We start from the raw sequence: 24650 nt of genomic DNA, 5'->3' as shown, positions 1-24650 counted from the left end.
AGTTCTAACTGCACCCAGCTTCTAACTTGTCTGCTGTGAACACTCTTGACTCTGTACTGGAACATTAACTAGTTAATAGTAACAATCAGTCTCTAGCCCACAAATGCAGAGGTGAAAGAATAAATGATGAAGGCAGATAAATTGGTTAAATATTGTGTCCCGTACATGGTAGATGTGAATACTCAGATAACACATTTGGTTTTTCCTAATTCCAATATGCTCCTCATATAATTGCTGATGATAAAATTACACACATCGCTCAAAACCTGGCATATAATCAATACAAAGTAGTTATTATTGGTAGTCATTGTTTTGGAGTTAGGATTTTTCTGAAAGAAAAGAAACTATCATTTGTACAAACTGATTTCAAAAAAAATAAATTTAAACCCTTAGGAGATAATTTATAGGAGACTGGTGAGTTGGCTCAGTAGGGAAGAGTGGCTGACACAATGCTGCTGACCTAAATCTCTTCCCCAGGACCCAAATGGCAGACAGAGAGAAGTGATTTTTGTAACATGCCCTCTGACCTCTAGCCACGTGCCCACTGCATACAGCATACAAACATTCACATAAAATAAATAAGTATAATGAAAAAGAAACAATTTCTATTTTTAGTCATCTGAGTTTATTTCATCTCAAAAGCACTGATAGGAAAAATAGATGAACTCACATGGTGTATGAAACAAATGGGCTCACAGATTCATTGTTCACCCCTAGAAAGTGCATTCAAATGCTACGTGCAGTCTTGAGTGAAAATGGATGGAATGATTTGCCTGGTTAATTGCCACATTATCACAATGCTTCCATGCAAGTTACTATAATTCATTATGATGGCCATGCTGTCAGTCTCTGTTCAAAATTAAGCCAGGATCCCAATTAGCACATTGTTTTAAAATTCTTCTGGATACATTGTAGCTCCGTGGGCATGTATCCTGCTGCCACTGCTATCTTATGCCAAAGATGTCTCACTCCTGGCTCACACACTGTAGAGCTGCCGTTTTCAAGATTGCCTAAAAGTGAAAAAGAACTGTCATGATTTTTAAATAATTTTTTATGCCTAGGATTGAACCCATTAATTTTAATTTGAGTGATTATTGGTTGAACTAAAGCATTGATATTCAAAGAAAAGAATATATAAACTCTCAGGAGATGTTCTTTGGTGATAAAGCTTGAGGTTTTGTTATGAAACATGAGTTACTGAATCAATAGTTCAGACAATATCTGTGAACTAGAGAAAAATGAAGAACTGGGATTTCAGGAAAGAACTTCTGAAGAGAACTTGCATTTGACAACACCCATAAGGGAATCATATTGCTTAATATGATTTGCCTGGAAAATCCATACATTTTCCACTTTAGCAATAATTTGTAACACTATATGATGCCATGAATTAGAAATTTAATGGCATTAGTAGAAAAAAAATTGAAGAAGCTGAGAGAGGTAGTATTCAGACAGTTTTTAAGTTATCTAAAGCTTAAACAGAGAAACTCAAAGCAAAATTTCACTAAAATCAGGAACAAGACAAGGATATTTACTTTCTCCATACCTATTCATTATAGTAGAAGTCATAGCTAGAGTGTTACTAAGATTTCAGGTTTTATTAAAGTTCTGTGATTCTGTATAGTTAAAATTGGGATTAAGCTCAGAACCATCTATACCCAATATTTCTTCTCATTGAAAAAATTTTGATAATACATATAAAAGATTGTAAAAATATGTTGGTCTTTTTAATTTTAATTATATTTTATTTTTATAATTTTATTTTATTACAAGTAATTCTATATTATATTTATTTAGAGCAGGTATTTTAAAGTTTACAAGATATTAATTTTACTCATGTAAATAAATACTTCCATATATGATAAACCAGATAAAATTTAATTAGATTTTTCATCATTAGTAATTTCTTTCTTTCTCCTATTTGTACATCATTTTGTCTTTCAAATTTTATTTGTGTAACAACTTTCATTTTGACATGAGTATTGATTTATAAAAATATTAATATAGTTCATAATTCTTCACTTATCTCCCTTATTAATATATGCTATATTTTACTTCAGTTGAGTAAGGACCGTCCATGAAAACAATTTGGAATTCTAGCTGAAGAATATGTGCATTCTCTTCTCAACTATTTTTATACAGAAATGTATTTTTCCAGCACTGAGTTACAATTTGTTCTGTAATAACACTAACAATCATTTGTAAAATCATTGTGCTGTAAAACTTGTTACAACTTTGACTATTGGAAATTCTCCATTAACTCTCTGTCACCAATACCCATCATTTTGGAGGTGTTGGTATGTTTGGTCTGTTTCTTTCAGTTAACTGATCTGCCTCTGTGATACACACCCATCACTGCGGTTCTTCATATCATGCAGTTGTGGTGTAGAGGGGCTGTTTCAAACAACTTTAGTTTGGGGTATAGTAACATTATCTACCTTCATCTTGCACATTTATCATACACAGTCTTCGAATTAAACTATTTCCCCAGCCGGGCGTTGGTGGCGCACGCCTTTAATCCCAGCACTCGGGAGGCAGAGCCAGGCGGATCTCTGTGAGTTCGAGGCCAGCCTGGGCTACCAAGTGAGCTCCAGGAAAGGCGCAAAGCTACACAGAGAAACCCTGTCTCGAAAAACCAAAAAAAAAAAAAAAAAAAAAAAAAAAAAAAAACTATTTCCCCAAATATGTCTGTTTTATCAAGTGGCAGTATCTCGAACCAAGCAGAGGGCTTTCCCATGCTTATACTCTGGAGTACTGAAAATTATAGACTCTTGGTTCTCAAGGAAGGGAATGTGTTTGTGTGTAACTAACTGCGTATACCAAATACTCATAACATTATTTGTTTGCTTTATTCTCTAATCCTTGATTTTATGACATAATTTTCATTATACTTTACTATATATCACAGAATTTCAGTTGCCATATAGGTACTTTATGATATGATAAGCATTAATATTTAGATTTTAAATTATAAATTCTAAAAATTGATAGAATTTGCATAACAGAGTTTAGCTCCAGTAATATGAGTAGGTATAAATCAACTAGTAAAACAGAAAAAAGTTTAACATTTTAAGAATAACAGTTTTACTTAAAGTATTATCAATAACTCTTGGCTATCTTTACAATCTAATTATTGACATATTTGCAAAAGTTATACTTTATCCCTATAATTATATAAGTCATATATATGTACATGTGGATATGTATTTTAATTAATTTTATATAATGAAATGAATTAGAATACAATACACATAACATATGATTTATAATAGTCAAGACATGTATTAAAAATCAATATGTACAGGTAACTATGTATATAATTCTCATTTCCTCTGCATACTTAATGAGAAGAATTAATCCATTTCAGTATTCAGTTGACATAGCTGAGCACCTAAGTCAATGACAACCATGTTTCTAAAACAAAAATAATTGAATTCATCATTCTCCAAAGTTCTTTGATTTTTACTTACTGAGTTATTACATATGACAACACTTTGCACTACATTATTAGTTGAGTTTTTGTAAAAAAAATAAAATCAAACTCAAAAGGTCAAAATGTAACTTTTTTTTTTAAATATTCAAACAGAGATTAGCCTTGAGCACAGTCAAGCTAATACCAATGTAGAATGACTTTTTCCGTATCTTTCTTCCCTAATAGCCTGTTACATAAACCTTGGGGAGCAAGTAATTTTTCATAATGATAGTAATTGTAATAGAGTTTAAGGTGGCTGAAAGCCAAGGACATATCAAATTTTTATGTCTAAGAAATAGAAAGATAAAGAAAGGAGGAAACAGAGAAAGAGGAAAGAAGTAAAGAAAAAAGCAAACATAAGAGTTACAACATTCTAGACATAGAATGAGTGTGAAGTACATCAACTTGAAGAATGTCAACATGACATTTGCATCCTAGCAGTTATGGAAATGTATGATAAGGTTTGTTAGGTCCAAAATTAGATCATATTTAATTGTTAGCTTTCTTTCTAACATTCAAACACATCTTTACAGAAGCATAATGAAGAAACTCAGTGAACTCTAACCTGTATTGCATCTTACCAGTTGGAGTCATTTGACAAAATTAACTCTGGTAGATTACCTGGTTTCTTTGCCTTAGGTTTCAAAAAAAATTGTATTAATTTTTTTTTTTTTTTTTTTTTTTTTTTTTTTTTTTTTTTTTTTTTTTTTTTTTTTGCTGCTTTTTGCTTTTGTGTAGTCCTGAATGTCCTGGAACTCACTCTATAGACAGTGCCTGCCTCTGCCTCTGAGTGCTGAGATTAAAGGTGTTCACCACCACCACCCAGTCCATATTAATTTTTGTATCAAGAAGTTTACCTATCAGAGTATATAGTATAATTATAATTAAACATTCTTAGATACTTTATAAGCGTCATCAACATAAAAAAGTCAACTACTACTTATCCTGATTCTTTCAGAGAGAAATAGGTAACTTATTACGTAGGTAACTTATTACCTTATTTGTTCAATGTCATATCTCTTGTGTGATAAGGTGTCTGATGACTACAATGAAAAATCATCTGCCACTGTATCACCAAAGAATCTTAGAAGTATAAATGTATATCAAACTCCATTATATTCCCCAGTAGCCCATGCATTAAAGGCTTTAGCTCATTGTGATTAGAGCCTTAAAATAGATTTGGTGACTCTGACTTATTTCCCTACATTGCTTCATGGCTCCTAGTGTAAGTGGTCAGTCTCAGTACTGACAGAATACACTACAGTAGCAGAGCCACAGTAGCACTGGCCACTGGATGTGATTGAAAGTGCCAAAACCAAATGTCACCTTTTCTCCTTAAAGGTTAATTATTTTGGGTATCTTATTAATGTGCCAGAAAGCTGACTAGCATACTACCAATACTTTTAAATACCTCAGAGTAATATTTTGTCTAATCAGACCAATGGTTACTGAGGAAAACAACCGTGACAATGTTTGTGGCTGCTCACAGGCTTCCCTCCAAGTCATGCAATGTGGCACACTTTTAGATTAGGCTCTAGGAAAGGCATGTGGCACATTGGACATACTTAGGATCTCCTCCTCCTCCTCCTCCTCCTCCTCCTCCTCCTCCTCCTCTGCTTCTGCTTCTGTTTCTTCTTTATAACTGTCTTACTTTGGGCTTCTATTACTGCATCAAAACACAATGACCAAAAAGCAAGATGGAGAGGAACGGGTTTATTTATCTTATAATTCCATATGCTGTTCATCATTAAAGGAAGTCAGGACAGGAACTCAAACAGGGCAGGAACCTGGAGGCAGGAGCTGATGCAGAGGCCGTGGAGGGGAGCTGCTTACTGTCTTGCTCCCTATGACTTGCTCAGAATATTTTCTTATACAACCCAGGACCACTGGCCTAGGGATGGAACTATCCACAAAGGGCTGGGCCCTCCCCTACCAATCACTAATTAAGAAAATGCTCTACAGCCATTTGAATTGAAAAATTGAGGTTTTTTATTTTTTTTCAACTGATGATGCCCCCTTTCAGATAACTCTAGCTTGTGTTTCAAGTTGATATAAGACTAGTCAGCACAATAACTTTTATAGAAGTTTGGAGAGGAAAACGTTTTATAATTTAAAAAATTATGTTAAGTTTAATATGGGGAAAGTCAGATATAATCTTAGCAGATTACATTTTGAGAGTGAGTAAATTATAAAGTTCAACTGCATTGAAGGAATGATACTAACTTTGTACAGTTAGGGACTTTCTTTCATAATCTATAAGATGATCATATAGAAAATTTACTTGAGCCAAAATATAAGTTCACTGTCATAATTAATCATTAATCATAAACATTTCAGTCAATGAATCAATTATCTCTTAGGCCAAATTAAAATATTCTAGTCACCTGGACACCAGAGCGGGAAGTAATAGTACAGTTTGATTGTGTTAATATACTTAACATATGGAACAAAGGGTGGAGGCCTAAACTACTTAGATTGTTTGCACACTATTGTTGGTGGTTTTTTACTCTTTTGGGGGGGGCCTGCCACCCAACTCTCAAATAAATTATACACAGAAGCTTATTCTTAATTATAAATGCCCAGCCTTGCCTTGTTTCTAGCCAGTTTTTCTAAACTTAACCTATCTACCTTTTACTTCTGGACTTTTACTTTTCTTACTTCTGAAACCTTACTTTTTTACTCCGTTGCTGGTTGTTCGGCTGGGTGGCTGGCCCCTGGAGTCCTCCTCCTTCTCTCTTGTTCCTTGATCCTTCTTCTCTCCAGATTTCTCCTTCTATATATACTCTCTGCCTGCCAGTCCCACCTATTCTCTCTCCTCTCTTGTTATCGGCTGTTCACATCTTTATTAGATCATCGGTGTTTTAGACAGGCACAGTAACACAGCTTCACAGAGTTAAACAAATGCAACATAAACAAAAGTAACACACCTTTTTTTTTTTTTGGATTTTCGAGACAGGGTTTCTCTGTGTAGCTTTGCGCCTTTCCTGGAACTCACTTGGTAGCCCAGGTTGTCCTTGAACTCACAAAAGATCCGCCTGGCTCTGCCTCCCGAGTGCTGGGATTAAAGGCGTGCGCCACCACCGCCCGGCCAAAAATAACACACCTTAAAATAATATTTTACAACACACTATCTTTATACACCAATAATAGAGTTATGAGAACCAGAGTTGTTCATGAATAACTGATTTAATAGACAAAATTTTCTCTACCTCATAAATGCATGCTTGCTCTAAAAGAGACAATAATGTCTGACCAAGGGCTGTAGCTGTGGAATTGCTTATTTGTAGTGCAGGTGAATAATTATACTAATTTACATATCAGTTAAAAATATCAAATTAAGAACTATTGAATATGAAATACATAAAATGTGCTACATATATTGTACTAGTTGGTTGTGTGTGTCAACTTGACTCAAACTAGAGTCATCAGAGAAGAAGGGGCATCAGTTGAGGGAAGGCCACCATAAGATTCAGCTGTAAGGCATTTTCTCAATTAGTGATCAATGAGAGAGGGCCCTGTCCATAGTGGGTGATGCTATCTCTGGGCTGATAGTCCTAGGTTCTATAAGAAAGCAGCCTGAGCAAGCCCTATGAAGAAAGCCACCCTTCCACGGCCTCTGCATCAGTTCCTGCCTCCAGGATATTACTGTGTTTAAATTCCTATCCTGACTTGATTCAGTGATGAACAGCAATGTGGAAGGGTAAGCCAAGTATACACTTTCCTCCCCAACTTGCTAACTAGGACATAAGTGTTCATATAACTCACATATATTTATTACTTTGTGGATATTAAATGCATTTTTTTCTTTCTATCCCTTACTAATATTAAACTTGGTCATACATTTCAACCATACATAAAAGATTATACTTAACAATCACATATTTCATCCACTGCATATGTTTTATTTTTTCCAAGGAACCTAATATTTTGGAAAAATGAAGAAATAATATGGTGGTGTCCTTTGATTATCATCTTGATAAGCCTATGACCACATCTTGGCCACATGAAGTCATCTCAATTTTAATTTCCAAAGGTTCTTATCATATGAGCACTTAACAAATGTCACTCAGTAAAAGAGAAATTTTCCCACAACTACATAGTGATTATAATATCATTTGGAGGGTGTATAGCACATGATTAGAATGTGAATGATAAAATGTATGAGAACAAAAAACATTAAGTCAAACACCAAAAGACTGTCTTTTAATTTCCAAACAAATTGTTTTCTTTGTTGCCAAAGTCATTTTAATCTGTCAAACTGGAGTATGAAATAGATATTAATATCATCATAAAGAATAAAAACACAAAGTTTTATTCAGAATACATTGAACTAATTTGGAGAAATAAAATGATCCTCATTTAAATTAGATACACATATGATTTTATGACTAAACTTTTGGGGATTTCACACATATATATCTCTTAGCACCACACACCAACTAATTTTTAATTCTCTAGAGTTCTGCATGCTACATGTAGAATTAGTTTTCTTTTGTGCATACTGACAGGGTTGCCATATCAGTGAGCATTTATCACACCAAAATCTGCTATTTAAATTCCCTTAGGTTTTTTTTTTCTTTTGGTTTTTGAGACATGGTTTCTCCATGTAGCTTTGGAGCCTGTCCTGGAACCTCTAGACCAGGCTGATCTCAAACTCATAGAGATTCACCTGCCTCTCCCTTCCAAGTGCTAGGATTAAAGGCATGCACCACCACTGCCCAGCTGAAATTCCTTTAATTTCAAAGGGAATTTTCTCTCCATCCCAGATCTTTTAAATATATATACATACATAAGTATGTGTGTAAGTATGTACTATATATAAAGATACATATCTTTATAAATAAATATCTTTCTGTATTTATTTATAATTTGTATGTAAATAGATATATCCTTATATATACTTAATAAAATATGTATATATTGCTAATGGAACCGTGCTTAAATACTGACTGTAGCATAGCTTGCCTCCTAGCAGTCTTCAGTTGCAGTAGCCCATTGCATCTATCTGAGCTGTTTCTCAAGGCCCCAGCATAAACTTCCCACATCACATCTACTAACTACAGAGGGGATACCCATCTTAACAGGAGTCTTTCAGCCATAAACTTTAATCGCACTTTCAACAGCCTCAAAATGGAATGTTTCCTTAATTAAGATGCTGCTTTCTTCATCATAATTGAAATACATCAAAAAGTTTCTTGTTAAGGCTCAAGATATATTACAAAGCCATTCTGTAGTGAAGCTGCAGGGCTTTGCTAATTGCAAAACAACAGATCAAATTTGAGAGGAAGTTATAGCAGGAGGATTCCAGTGACGAAGCAGCTTATTTAAATCTGGCACTCAAGACAATTTGGAAAAGATGCTGAATCATGTCATTTGGTTAAACTGCAGCTCAAGATAAAATTATAAATTATCAATGCATCATTGACCTCTAAAGGTATACAGGTCTACATTAGTATACCTAGGAAAATTCAATCCTTTAAATTCAATATCCCAAGTATAAGTACCTTTCAAGGAACCTGTAAGGATCTTGGACTAAGAGAACAGGCATTTTTATGCACATCAATGTTTGGCATTGAATTTGGTATGGGCACTTATTTTAATATAATGTGTTAGACACAGGATTTTTTTTTAGAGTTCCAAATTATCATTTGTTTTGTATTTCTGATTTCCAAATAGAAGCTGTCTTATTTTCATTGATTAAAATGTATATTCTAGTGTCTAGTTACACTGATATTCATGACAAGGTGGTAGTGCACACTATACATTGACCAGAAAAAACTTTTCCCTTTGTTCTGTTCTATCACACTCTGAAGCTGCTCTTTACAACTCTCCCTTTCAAGGTCCACTTTAAACATTTGTCTAAACCCAAATATTTTCATATCTTGCAGGGAACATCCATTACTTCTGCTACTAAACCTACCCTTACCCTTGCTCTCTAAACCCTCGAACACTTTGCTTTTCTTTCACTCTTTGCCACAGAAGATACAAAGGTATCGCTCCCTTCAGAAAACCATTTCTTCCTTAGATCCCGCTCCACCTCTGTAAATCCTAACTGAATAATTATTCCTTCTCATCCTCTATCCACTATTATTTTTACATGCAACTTTTTTTATTTTAATTAACCACTCGTTCTAAATTATGTATTTCTAATAGCATTTTAAAATGTTTAACATTTTATCTATTTTTTAAAAAAAGAGAAAGGAAAATATTTTTATTCCATCCTATTACTGCCATATACATGTTTTCTTTATCAGCAGTGGTTCTCCTAAGAGGAACTCCCTGTATTCATGATCTCCATCTCCTTGCCTCTTCAGTCTTCATCTTATGCATTTGGCTAATACTGTCATCATCATCACTAATCCTGTTAAGCAGTATTTGTTCTCTCTTTACTACTTGCCTTCTCCTTAGAAATTTCTACTATATTAGTTCATCTGTCACCCACTCACAATTATTTATTCCTTCCTTTTGATGTCATATGTGCTAGCCTTTTAGGCACAAGAACTACCGTTGTGAGTAGAAGTTACAAACACCATGCCATGCAAAGCAAAGAAAACTGGCAATGAGCAAAACAAACAAACAAACAAAGCCTAGATGATGTTTTATCAGTGAGTAAGTTTCCTTTCCAACCCTAATGATTTGAGTTTGATACCCAGGACCCAGAGAGTAGAAGGAGAGAAGCAGCTCTCAATTCTTAGGTATATACAGACACACACAGACACACACACACACACACACACACAGAGAGAGAGAGAGAGAGAGAGAGAGAGAGAGAGAGAGAGAGAGAGAGAGAAACACACAATAAGTAAATAAATATTAATATAAAATGAAGAGAATTCAGCAGGTCACATAAATCAGAAGAACAAGTAAAAAGCCCACCTGCCACCAAACTAACCTATCCCCTCACAACCCTGTCATGCTCTCAGTTAGGATCCCAAAGACACAACCCACTGCCAGCCCTTCCCACCCCACCACTCACCTCCCCTGTCATGCCCCTACTCCAATCTTGGGCAGATATCCCCTGCTCAGGTGCAGACCATGCCACCCAGAAGAACACTTGTAGGCCATGCCAACCAGAAAAACAGATAGGTGAACTCAGGCAGACACTCACTGCTGGGTCCAGCAGTCAGAACTCCAAATAGGAAGACCATCTATTGACTTGCTCCACTCTCTTATTGCCTCCCACAACAGGACACTATCCCCAATCCTCACTCTCCCCCTTATTACTTTACCCCACCTCTCAACTCAGACAGAGACCATTTGCTGGTCCAGAATTCAAACCTGCTGCCAGAACTATAGGCCACAAACACCAAAAGACCAAAGAAGAAACATAAACTGAGGAACAAAACACCCATCCAATAAAGAAAAACTCAGATCTATAATTACCTCAAACACAGATGCCTAGACACAAGTGTAAGAACACAATCAACAACAACTAGGGCAATAAGTCACCACCAAAGCCCAGCTGCTGTGGGATATCTTTCTATATGCTGTGGATATGTGTTGCTATGACTGGCTAATAAAGAAGCTGCTCTGGTGTATGGCAGGTCAGGTTATAGCCAGGCAGGAAATCCAAGAGAGGAGACAGGAAGAAGAAAAGCAGAGGCAGAGGAGACACTAGCTTGTCACACAAGGAGCAACATGCCAGCAGACCGGTAATACCACAGCTATGTGACAATACATAGATTAATAGAAATGGGTTAATTTAAGATGAAAGAGCTAGTTAGCAAGAATTCTTCACTATAGGTCATATAGTTTATAATTAATATTAGGTCTCTGAGTGATTAATTTACAAGAGGATGTGGGACTGTAAGAGGATTCGGGCCAGGTGGGCCACAGGAAATCTTGCGACTACATTTGGCATACCAACTTGGGGCTCTCGAATTTCCTAAGGCCTAAAAGAATTTAAAAAGGGCTTCTAAATACACAATAACAGAGCCAAACAGCTTCCTACTTGTGTCTCTCATGCAGGCCACGGCACAGACAGTATGCAAGATTTGGGCTTGAACACTGTGTGGCAGATTCCCACCTCAGTACACAGAGATGTCTCTAAGCTGTGCAGCACACTCCATGGTGGATTTAGCTCATACAGACAAAAAAGGTTTGTGAGCCAACAGCATACTGCCTGGTGGCAGCATGGACCCCAGAGTTAGTGGGGTAAGTATGACTCTCCTGGGTACCTCCGTCATGTTGGGAAGCCACTAGGGGCAGAGTCGGCAGTCAAGGCTGCTATGTTGGTCCTAGCCATGCAGTTTAGCAGTTTAAAATCTCTCCTTGTCAGAGAAGGACTATAGATTCACACTGAAACAAATTCAGATGGAATAAAATTCTGAACAGTTTACATAGTATGTAAAAAGGTATGTAGGCTTGAGAGAGAGAAGAGAAAAGATATAGTCATAAAAATAAAATAAAATTCTAAAAAATATATATATAAAGAATATAACAGGCCATGTAAAGATTGAAATTATACACATAGTCTGGATTATGTTGTCTTTGGAATTTTTAACTGGAGAGAGACATTTGATTGTAAAAGCTGCCAAGTTAAACAAATATGTATATATTTTAAAGGTATCTTGACTTCAAAGTTCAGATCTAAGGATATGTTCCTTCAGAAAGAAGGCTCTGCTTTTGTTTCCAAAAGATGCAAGAGGTTGTAGATTTGTTCCAGGTTAAGATGGATCAGACTTGATCAACTGAGACCTCTTGAACCTTGACAGATGGCATCTATCAACAAGGGTTATAACCAGTCATCTCAAGATTTGACCATTATCTTGAATTTTCTAAGGATCCCCATAAGATTAACAGTACTCCTAATCAGTAGGAGGTAGCCTAGAACATTATGCCTACACACACCCCCAAATTGTTACAAATTGTTATTGGTCATAGTCAATCTCTTTCTAAAAGAAGAAAGGGAGCTATAATATAGAAATATAGGATATAGATATGATAGGATAAAAGGGTAGATATTGAATCTACCTTTTAAAAAAGTAACAACTCATTTGAAATATATTACATTGCTATGGATTTTCATTTATTAATAAAAATTTGAAATTAATTTTGTTATACTGTATGTATATTTCTACCTTTGTTTGAGGTATTATGTACCTCATTTAAAAATTTAATGTATTGAAATTTGTAGGCAAATGGATGGAACTAGAAAATATCATCCTGAGTGAGGTAACCCATACTCAGAAGGACAAACATAGTATGTACTCACTCATAAGTAGATACTAGATATAAAGCAAAGGATAACCAGACTGCAACCCACAGCTCCGTTGAGACTAGCTGGTAAGGAGGACCCTAGGAGGGATACATGGATCACCCAGCGAAGGAGAAATAGATGAGATCTACATGAGCAAACTGGGGGGCGGGGGGAGGTGATAGAGGACAAGGGATGGGAGATGAGAACATAGGGGAGTGGGAGGTTCGAGCTGGAACAGGGACAGAGTGGGAGAGCAAGGAAAGAGATACCATGATAAATAAAGACATCATGTGAATAGGGAGAAACAGAGTGCTAGGGAAGTTCCCAGGAATCTACAAGGATGACCCCACCTTAGACTCCTGGCAATAGTCAAGAGGGTGCTTGAACTACTCTGGTGATCAGATGGCTGAATACCCTAACTGTCATTATAGAGCCTTCATCCAGTGACTGATGGAAGCAGATGCAGAGATCCATGGCCAGGGGCCAGGCCGAGCTCCAGGAGTCCAATTGATGAGAGAGGGGAGGGATTCTATGAGCAAGGGATAGTGAGATCATGATGGGGAAACATACAGAGATGGCCAGTCAAACTAGTGGATATGCATGTACTGTGGATCAATAGCTGTGGAGTTCCCATGGTACTGGACTAGGTAGGCCCTCTGGATAGGCGAGACAGTTGTTTAGCTTAAACTGTTTAGGGAACCCCAGGCAGGTGGTAGGATCAGGACCTGACCCTGGTGCATGAGCTGGCTTTTTGGAGCCTAGTGCCTATGGCAGGGCACTTTGCACAGCCTTGGTGCAGGGAGGAGGGCCTTGGACCTACCTCAACTGAATGTACCAGGCTCTGCTGACTCCCCATGGGAGACCTTGCCTTAGAGGAGGTGGGAATGGGGGGTATGTTGGAGGAGGGGAAGGATGGCGGGCAGGAGGAAGGAGAAGAGGGGGATATGTGGTTGGTATGTAAAATAAACAGAAAATGTCTTAATAATAAAAAGATAAAATGCCAAAAACCTTGAAATGTATAATTGAGAAGTACACAATAATAATTAGTCATGTATGATAATCAAACTTATAGTCATGTTAGTTAAGTTTTCTCGGTATGCATAGTTATATTTCAGTTAAGTAGATAATCTTCAAACACTTCAAAGACTTACAGAATATGGCATTTAAAATATTTTAAAAGTTTAGACTTTTCTGGACAGTGAGACATGTCTGCTCTTGGCAGCACCAAATTACTTCAAAGAGGAAGATAGACATCAAAGGCACTCTGTGTGGAATTTATTTTCTTTTTGGCAAAACTGGCCATTTGGGCAAAACACTGCTCTTGCCTGGACTGCTTGACAGTATGTTATATAGACTGGACATGCAGGACCCATGGGAAAGTGACCACTAAACTTTGCCTAAACAGGGCAAGATGGTCCTTCAGGTTCCTGCTTCACAGAGGAGACTGCCAGACATTCTGCAGGATACAGGAAGCAGCAACTGTTGAATTTTGCCAATAGGCATAACAATCCTTCAAATTTCCTGCTTCACTAAAATGTCTGCCAGAGACTTTAGGCCTATAGGCTTAAAATGGATGCCCCAACATTGCAGAGGAACTTTGGGTGACTGTCCAGGCAGCTAGATGTCTCTGTCATTTCTAGAACTTTGGAAGCTGCTTACAATGCACTTTCTGCTTAATTAGGTAGTAATATGTACTTCTGGGGTGTGGTGGTATTGTGTTCCCCAAAATATTGTGTACTCTAATAAATTTATCTGGGGTCAGAGAACAGACAGCCACTAAATACAAAGGCTAGAAAATGGTGGCACTCACACCTTTAATCCTAGCATTCCAGAGATAGAAATCCCTCTGGATCTCTGTGAGTTCAAGGCCACATTGGAAATAGCCAAGCATGGTGACACACGCCTTTAATCCCAGAAAGCCAGCCTTTAATCCCAGGGAGTGGTGGTAGAAAGCAGGAAGATATATAAGGCGTGAGGACCAGAAACTAGAAGCTTTTGGCTGGTTAAGCATGTGGCTGGTTAAGCTTCAGGCTTTCCAGCAGCAGTTCAGCTGAGAGCCATTGGGATGAGGACACAGAAGCATCCAGTCTGAGGAGACAAGACCAGCTGAGGATCCGGTGAGGTGATATAGCTGTGGCTTGTTCTGTCTCTCTGGTCAACCAGCATGGACCCCAATAACTCGCCTCAGGTTTGATTTTATTAATAAGAACTTTTAAGATTCCTGCTACACTGGGGTCTTTGATATAGTTGAAGACTAGATAGTACAACACAGCTAAAGCATGAGAAAATGACCTTAAGACCAACTTTATGAAGGAATAGAGGTCCTTAAAGAGGAAATTAGTAAATTCCTTAAGGAAATTGAGGAAAAGAAAAAGAAAAAATTGGAATAAATGAATAAAACCCTTTAAAAAAGAGTTCAATGAAATGAATAAAGGTTTTAAAGACCTAAAAATGAAAATAAATGTAATAAAGGAAACATAAACTGAGGGAATTCTGGAAATGGAAAATCTAGGTAAGTAAACAGGAATTACAGATACAAACATCACCAACAGAATACAAGAGAGGAAAAAAAGAACACAAGTTTTGAAGATATGATAGAAGAAATAGATATATTGGTCAAAGAAAATGTTAAATCTAAAAACTTCCTCACACAAAACATCAAGTAAATCTAGGATGCCATGAAAAGACCAAACATAAAAATAGTAGGAATAGAAGAAGAATCCCAGCTCAAAGACCCAGAAAATAATTTTTAAAAAATCACAGAAAAAGAGTTTTCTAACTTAAAGAAGGACATGCCTATAAATCTACAAGAAGCATACAGAACACCAAATAAATTGGACCAGAAAAGAAATTCCCCATACCACATAATAATTAAAACACTAGAGATGCAGAACAATGAAAGAATATTAAAATCTGCAAGGGAAAAAAGCCAACTAACGTATAAAGGCTGGCCTATTAGAATTGCATTCTACTTCTCAATGGAGACTCTAAAAACCAGAAGGGCCTGCACAGATGTCCTGCAGACTCTAAGAGACCACAGATGCCATCCCAGACTACTATAATCCAGCAAAACTTTCAATCGCTATAGATGGAGAAAACAAGATATTCCATGACATAGTAAAATTTAAGCAATATCAGTCCACAAATAAAGCCCTACAGAAAGTACTAGAAAAAAAACTCGACCCCAAAGTTAACTATAGCCACCACCCACAAAAACAGAGGCAATAAATAATCTCACACCAACAAAATAAAAAGAAGAGAAACACACACACATACACACACACACACACACACACACACACACACACACACACACTACCACCAACAATAAAATAACAATAATTAGCAAGCATATGTCATTAATATCTCTCAATTTTAATGGACTCGAATTCCCCATTAAAAGACACAGGCTAACAGAATGTATGCAAAAACAGGGTCCATCTTTCTACTGCATACAAGAAACACACCTCAACTTCAAAGACAGACATCTCCTCAGAGAAAAGTGTTAGGGAAAGATTTTCCAATCAAATGGACTCAAGATGCAAGTTGGTGTAGCCATTTTGATATCTAACAAAGTAGACTTCCATCAAAATTAATCAAAGGGGACAGAGAAGGATACTTCATACTTATCAAAGGAAAAATCTACCAAAATGACTTGCACTTCTTAACATCTTGCCCCAAAATCAAGGGCACCAGCATTTGTAAAAGAAACATTATTAAGCTTAAATCCCACATTAACCATGGGTTACTTGAATACATACTTTCACCAATGGACAAGTCATCCAGACAAAAACTGAACAGAGAGATACTGGAAATAACAAATACTATGAACCAAATGGACCTAACAAATATCTATATAACATTTTACCCACGCACAAAAGAATGTACATTTTTCTCAGTACCTCACAGAACTTTTTCCAAAATTGACCACATGCTCTGTCATAAAGCAAGTCTCAACAAATACAAAAAAAAATTGAAACAATCCCCTGTATTCTATCAGACTACTATGGATTAAAGCTAGATTTCAGCAATAATTGAAATCCTACAAACTCCTGGAAACTGAACAGCACTCTATTGAATGACTATTGGGTCAAGGCAGAAATAAAGGAACTGAAGACTTCCTAGATTAATGAAAATGAAGTCAGAACATGCCCAAACTTATGGGGCACAACGACGGTAGTGCTAAGAGGAAAGCTCGTAGCATAAAATGCCTACATAAAGAAAATGGAGACGTCTCTTAACAGCCCACCCAAAAGATCTAGAACAAAAAGAAACAAATACACCCAAGAATAGACAGCTGAAAATAATCAAACTGAGCTCTCAAATCAATAAACTAGAAACTAAGAGAACAAAACAAAGAATCAATGAAACAATAAATTGGTTCTTTGAGAAAACCAACTGCAGAGAAAAATCATTATCTAAACTAACTAAAAGACAGAGAGAGAATATCCAAATTAACAAAATCAGAAACAAAAAGGGCAACATAACAATAGATGCTAAGGAAATCCAAAGTATTATTAAGTCATAGTTTAAAAACCTGTATTCCACAAAATTGGAAAATCTAAAATAAATGGAGTTTTCCTTATAGATTCCAGTCACCAAAGTTAAGTCAAGATCAGATAAACATTTTAAATAGATCTATAACCACCAATGAAATATAAGCAGTCATTAAAAGTCTCCCAACCATAAAAGGCTCAGGGCCGGAGAGTTTTAGCCCAGAACTTTACCAGACTTCCAAAGAAGAGATAATGTCAATATCCTTTAAATTATTGTACAAAAATGAAACAGAAGAAACATTGCTAACTTAATTTTATGAGGTCACAGTCTCCCTAATGCCCAAACCATACAAATATTAAACAAAAAGAATTACAGAACAATTTCCATCATGAACAGTGACTAAAAAAATACTCAATAAAATATTCACAAACAGAATCCAAGAATACATCAAAAAGTTCATCAACCATGCTAAAGTAGGCTTTATCCTAGAGATTCAGGGGTCGTTCAACATATAAAAAAAAATCTATCAATGTAACCCACCATATAAAGTGGAGAGAGAAAAAAATCACATGATTGTCTCATTAGATGTTGTAAAAGCATTTGATAAAATCCAACACCCCTTCATGTTAAAAGTCTTAGAGAGATCGGGTATACAAAGGACATACCTGAGCACAATAAAGGTAATTTACAAGAAACCAATAGCCAACATCAAATAAAATGGAAGGAAACAGAAAGTAATTCCACTCAAACCAGGAACAAGACAATGCTGTCTACTCTCTCCATACCTATTCCATATAATACTTGAGGTTCTAGCTAGAGCAATAAGACAACTGAAGGAGATCAAGGGGATACAAATTAGAAATGAAGAAGTCAAAGTATTACTATTCACACATGATGTGATAGTGTACATAAGTGACCCCAAAAATTCTACCAGAGAACTCCTACAGTTGATAAACTCCTTCAAAGAAGTGGCTGGACACAAGATTAACTCAAATAAATAAATAGCCCTCCTACATACAAATGGTAAATGGACTGAAAAAGAAATCATGGAAATAGCACCCTGCCAAATAGTCACAAATAATATAAAGCATTTTTAATTAATTCTAACCAAGGAAGTTAAAGATGTATATGACTATAACTTCAAATCTTTGAAGAAAAGAATTTGAAAGATATCAGAAGATTGAGAGATCTCCCATGATCATGGATCAGTAGGATTAACATAGTAAAAATAGCCATCTTACCAAAAACAATCTACATATTCAAGGCAACCCCCATCAAAATTCCCACACAGTTCTTCATAAACCTTTAAATGACTATTCTCAACTTCATATGGAAAAACAGAAAATTAAAAAAAAAACAGAAGTTAAGACAATCCTGTACAATAAAAGAACTTCCAAAGTTCTTTTGTCTCTGATTTCAAGCTGTACTACAGAGCTATAATAATAAAACTACATGGTATTAGTATAAAAAACTAATTTTATCAGGTTTTAGTCAGGTTGACCAGTGGAGTCAAATCAAAAACCCAAGCATAAATCCATACACCTATGAATACATGAATTTTTATAAAGAAGCCAGAAATACACACTGGAAAAAAAGGAGCATTTTCAACAAAGGGTGCTGGTCAAACTAGATGCATATAGAAGAATGTAAATTGATCCATGTCTATCACCCTGCACAAAACTCAAGTCCAAGTGCATCAAAGACCTCAACATGAAACCAGATACACTGAACCTGATAGAAAAGAAAGTGGGGAATAGCCTTGAATGCATTGACACAGGGGGCCTAACATAGACAATGGAGCCATTAAAACCAACAATCAATAAATGAGCCCTCATGAAACTGAAATGCTTCTGCAATGCAAAGGACACCATCCATAGGACAAAATGAAAGTCTACAGAAAGGGAAAAGATTTTCACCAACTCATCATCTGACAAAGGGTTAATTTTCAAAATATGTAAAGAACTCAAGAAAAGAGACAAATAAACCAAATAATCAAATAAAAATGGGGTACAGATCTAAACAGAAAATGCTCAACACAGGAATCTTAAGTAACCAAGAAACACTGAAATAATGTTCAACATCCTTAGCCATAAGGGAAATCCAAATCAAAACTACTTTAAGTTTTCATCTTACATCTGTCAAAATGGCTATGACCCAAAACACAAGTTACAGCTCATGCTGAAGAAGATGTGGAGCAAGGGGAACAATCCTCCATTGTTGTGAGTCAAACTTGTACAATCACTTTGGAAATCAATATGGGGGATTCTCAGAAAATTATGAATCGATCTACTTCATTAATCAGTTATACCACTCTTGACCATATGCCCAAAGAATGTTCAATCATACTACAAGGACAGCTGCTCAACCATATTCATAGCAGCATTAGTCATAACAGTGTAAAAAAAAACTGTAAACAACCTAGATGTTGCTCAATGAAGAATGAATAAAGAAAATGTGGTAAATCACACAATGGAGTATTGCTCAGCTGTTAAAAAAATTGACATAATGAAATTTGCAAGCAGATGGTTGTAGCTAGAAAAAAAATTATTTTGAGGTAACCCAGAACCAAAAAGACAAATATGGTATATATTCACTTGTAAGTGGATATTGGCTGTAAGCAAAGGATCAGCATCCTACAATCCATAGACTCAGAAAGGCTAAGTAGCAACAGAGGGCTGGGTGTGTATGGTAGGGTGGGAGTGGGGGAGTGGTATGAAAGAATCTCCCTGGTAAGAGGAAATAGAATAGAATTTATGAATGGATGGATGCAGGTGGGGATGGGAACAGGAGTGATCAGGTTGAGGGGGAGAGATAAAAGAAGAGAGTTCTGGGAGAAATGACTGAAACTGGGGTGGGGAGCACTTCAGAGTTGAGGTAGAAACCTAGTGCAACATAAATTCCCTGGAATCTGAGAAGGTGACCCATGCAAAGACTCCTAATAATGTGGGACATGTAGCCTGAATTGGCCATCTTCTGAAACCAAACAAGACTTCCAGTGATCGGACTATGACACCAACGTAGTCACAATACCTTTTTTTAAAAAAATTTTATAATTTAATTTAATTTTACATATCAGCCACGGATTTTCTTATTCTCCCCACTACCGCCCCCCCCCCGTGCCTTCCCCAGCCCACCCCCCATTCCCATCTCCTCCAGGGAAAAGACTCCCCTGGGGATTCAGCTCAGCCTGGTAGATTCAGTCCAGACAGGTCCAATCCCCTCCTCCCAAGCTGAGCAAAGTGTCCCTGCATAGGCCCCAGGTTCCAAACAGCCAGCTCATGCACTAAGAACAGATCCTGGTCCCACTGCCTGGGGGCCTCCCAAACAGTTCAAGCTAATTGACTGTCTCACTTATCCAGAGGGCCTGATCTAGTTGGGGGCTCCTCAGCAACTGGTTCATAGCTCATGTGTTTCCACTAGTTTGGCTATTTGTCCCTGTGTTTTTTCCAATCATGGTCCCAACAACTCTCGCTCATACAATGCCTCCTCTTTCTTGCCATTTGGACTCCTGGAGCTCCACCTGGGGCCTGGCCAAGGATCACTGCATCCAGTTCCCTTAGCCATTGGATGAGGTTTCTAGCACGACAATTAGGGTGTTTGGCCACCCTATCACCAGAGTAGGTCAGTTCGGACTTTCTCTCAACCATTGCCAGTAGTCTATTGTAGAGGTATCTTTGTGGATTTCTGTGGACCTCTGTGGCACTTTGCTTCTTCCTATTCTCATGTGGTCTTCCTTTACCATGGTCTCCTATTCCTTGTTCTCCCTCTCTGTTCTTGATCCAGCTGGGATCTCCCACTCCCCTAAGCTCTCTTTCCCTCAACCCTTGCCCTTCCTTACCCCCACTCATATCCAGGTTGTTCATGTAGATCTCAGCCATTTCTCTGTCACTGGGCAATCTCTGTGTCCTTCTTGGGGTCCTGTTTTCTAGGTAGCCTCCCTGGAGTTGTGAGTAGGAGTCTAGTCATCTTTGTTTTACATCTAGTATCCTCCTATGAGTGAGTACACACTGCTGGGCTGTGGTGGCACATGCCTTTAATCCCAGTACTTGGGAGGCAGAAGTAGGTGGATCTCTGTGAGTTGGAGGCCAGCCTGGTCTACAGAGTGAGATCTGAGACAGGCACCAAAACTACACAGAAAAACCCTGTCTAGAAAAATGAAACAAAACAAAAACAAGTCACAATACCTTTGACCTTCAATTTTTACTGCCTGCAAGATGTGCTGAGGTAAGCTAGCACAGAACTCATGGGAATAGCCAACCAGTGACTGGTCCATCTTGAGACTCGAACCATGAGAGAGAAGAGAGAACACATCCCTGACACTGCTTGGAGGCCCAGGAACCAGAGACTAGATAGCCCAGAGACCTGCAGTAGAACTAAACATGACTGGCAAAAAAAAAAAAAAAAAAAAAAAAAATTAATGAAATATTTCTTAAGGATGTTCTGCTATAGGCAAAGATTAGTGCCCTGCCAAGTCTCATCAGAGAGGCTTCCTCTAGCAGCTAATGAGAACAGATGCAGAGACTCAAACTCGAACATTAGGCAAAGATCAGAGAGCCCCTCGGAAGTAATGGAGGAAGCATGGTAGGAGGCAGAGGGATCAAGGACAGCAGGAAAAAACTGCCTGTGGAATCAACTAAGCAGGGCTCATAGGAGCTCAAAGAGCTTGCAGTGGTAATAACAGCCTACATGGGTCTGTGCTAGGTCCTCTTTGAATATGTTACAGTTGTTTAGCTTGGATGTTTTTTTTTTTTTTTTTTTTTTTTTGGTGGGGCTCCTAAGAGTGGAAATGGGGGTTGTCACTGACTCTTTTGCCTGCTCTTGTGACCCCTTTCCTCCTACTTGGTTGCCTCATCCAGCCTTGAAATGAAGGTTTGTGCCTGCTCTTATTGAGTATTGTTATGCCATGCTTGATTGATATCCCTGGGAGACCTGATCTTTTCTGAAGGGAAACAATGGGGAAGGGGAAGGGACCTGGGGGAGAGGGAAATTGGGGAGGACTGGGAGGAGTGGAGGGAGCAGATGATGGGGTTGAGATGGATTGTATGAGAGAAGAATTAACTTAAAAAAAAGAAAAATCAAACTTGCTATTTTCTTCAACACATGGTAATACACATCTAAGAACATGGGTATATATAGTTCAAAATCTATCATTTCAATTTATAGTTTCCAAATTGCCACTTTGACATTGTACTATGGGTGTGTCAAACATGCCTTATAGTCACTACGCCCATACCTTGTCTTGGTTTATGACAAGCATCGTCTTTTTTTTACTTCTGTTTCTTAGTTTAGTGAATGATACCACCTTTCTTTATATTTCCCCTGCAAAACCTGGCAGGTATCATCAATAACTCTTTTCTTTATCATACTAGTCTATCAATCACCAGGATCTTTTTCAATTTTATACCTTAAATATGTCTTTATTCAATTTAATTTTCTCATGCTCCATTTTCTCCTTTCTAGTCCAAGGACTCATCATCTCTCAACTATAGCGCAGAAACATTCTTCAAACTATTCCTGCCTTTAAAAGGTCTTCACAGTGCAGCAATATTAATCATGTGTTTAATCGTACTTCATAAATCTTAGGTAGCTTCACATGTTCTTAAGACAAAAATTTTAAATGCTTAATACCATGCCCAAATCACCACAACATTCCCTCTGTCCTGTCTGGCCATGTCAGCCATCATTTACTTTGTTGTTGTTTTGTTTGATTTTTGGCTATGTTTCAGACAATCTCAAGTCCCCTGGAAACATACCAGAGGTAGTATGATGAGCTTCTAGGTAAGGATTTTGATCACGCTTAGATACTCTTTACATGAAGTCTTATCCTGTTATCCTTTGTCTACCTAATCTATAGTTCCTCATCCTCCACAGCCTATTCCTAAGGTAAATTCCTCTTATTATCCATAACCAAGCAGAACATCTTTGAATCTATATGATAAGTTTCCATAGGCCATGTTGTTTGCTTTTTACAAATGTTATTGCAGATAACTGTCTTCTATGTGTACTATGGCATGGATAACATCTGTCTTCTAAAGTCAATTGTAAATGCACCCAAACGGTTTCTGTTTTATTCCAGTGTTGCTCCCTTATGATATAATGTATTGCCTAGCATTTCATATATACTCATATATTAGATAAGTAAATGGGGAAAAGAATGAACAGACAAGTTTAAAATGTGTATTTTTAGCTGTGCTACAAGTGTGAGTCAGTATCTTATAGTTTCCTATGTATTAAACATATGCCATTATGTATATTGTCCTATATCCCTCATCATTAATTTTGTCATCTGTAATTTAAAGACAAGCATGCTTTCCTACATTGTGGACTAAAATAAAAGTAAATAAATATTTATAAAATACATGTGATAGTAGCTTTCACATAGTAAGTATTGAACAAACAATAGCTTTTGTTATTTATCTTCTTTAAATGTGTAATGACAAAAATTCTAACTACAAATTCTTACTTGTAGCCTTAATTAACTTAGTAGTTTATACTTCATAGAAAGAATGATTCCCAGGAGAGTAGGATGATGTTTGAACTGCAATCATCATACTGAACTGCAGTAGAGTGTAAGTTTTCATTATAGAGCTTTAATTATTTCCTAAACATGAGGGGTGGAGAGGTCATTGCAGTTCTTACAATTTATCCTTACCAGAAGATTTATTTTGCCCTAAGGGAAGAAATCAGTTAATTAATGACACCACAGCAAAGCAATCAGCTTTTGGTAGATCTAAGAGTAAGAAATACTCATCTGATATAAAATAAAGGCAAAGTATATAAAACTATTAAATACAGCATTTATTGTAATCAAATACCACGTTCTACAATATTGCAAATAAGAGAGATATAGTTCTGTAACACATTCAGTAATTATATATTCACTGAAGTCAGGACAGAATTTTAGCAACTCCAGAATTTCTTTGTCCTACAAAAGGGCTGTTAGTCCAACACAAGTGTATGTTTAATTTAAAAAATGGACTACTATTTTCCACAATGAACCAATTTATAATTTTTCCAGCAATACATGACTGTACAATATATTTACCACTGTATTATCCCCACTTATTTTCACTTTCTCTATATTTTTAAGCACTAAAATGAATATTCAGGTGATACATCTTCATGGTTTTAGTTTTTATGAAAACTAATGATACTGAGTGTCTTACAATATTCCATTGTATATACTTCTCAGTAATGAGTCTGTATTAGTTAGATTTTTCATTGCTGAGATAAAAACTCTGATAAAAAGGAAGCAAGTAAATATTTATGTTGTCACAATGATAAGTGTCAATCAGAGAACATTATCCATCTTGGCAGGCAGGCATGGATAAGCACCTCATTTGTTTGGTTGTTTAATATTTTTATTTGTATTTTTGTTAACTAAATTTTATTATTTCCTTTTAAGTTTTCCTTTAGGGGATCTAAGGCACTACAAGGGTGAAGGGCAGATAGAGAGGGACTGAGAAATGAGTGAGATTGGGG

The 24650-nt window shown here is 36.8% G+C and overlaps 1 long non-coding RNA gene across 1 annotated transcript in view; it reads right to left on the bottom strand.

Annotated features, from left to right (window-relative positions):
* Positions 1 to 650: 650 nt before the first annotated feature.
* The window catches only part of LOC119087515, a 44351-nt gene continuing 20351 nt past the window's right edge, over positions 651 to 24650 (bottom strand). Inside the window, exon 3 of the long non-coding RNA XR_005090981.1 lies at positions 651 to 1010. This is a non-coding gene — a long non-coding RNA (uncharacterized LOC119087515). The remainder of the gene's footprint in view (positions 1011 to 24650) is intronic.

Source organism: Peromyscus leucopus, chromosome 3 (genome assembly GCF_004664715.2).
Source record: "Peromyscus leucopus breed LL Stock chromosome 3, UCI_PerLeu_2.1, whole genome shotgun sequence".
NCBI classification, from domain to species: domain Eukaryota; kingdom Metazoa; phylum Chordata; class Mammalia; order Rodentia; family Cricetidae; genus Peromyscus; species Peromyscus leucopus.
The sequence above is the reverse complement of the archived record's forward strand: the minus strand, read 5'-3'. Positions and strand labels throughout refer to the sequence as shown.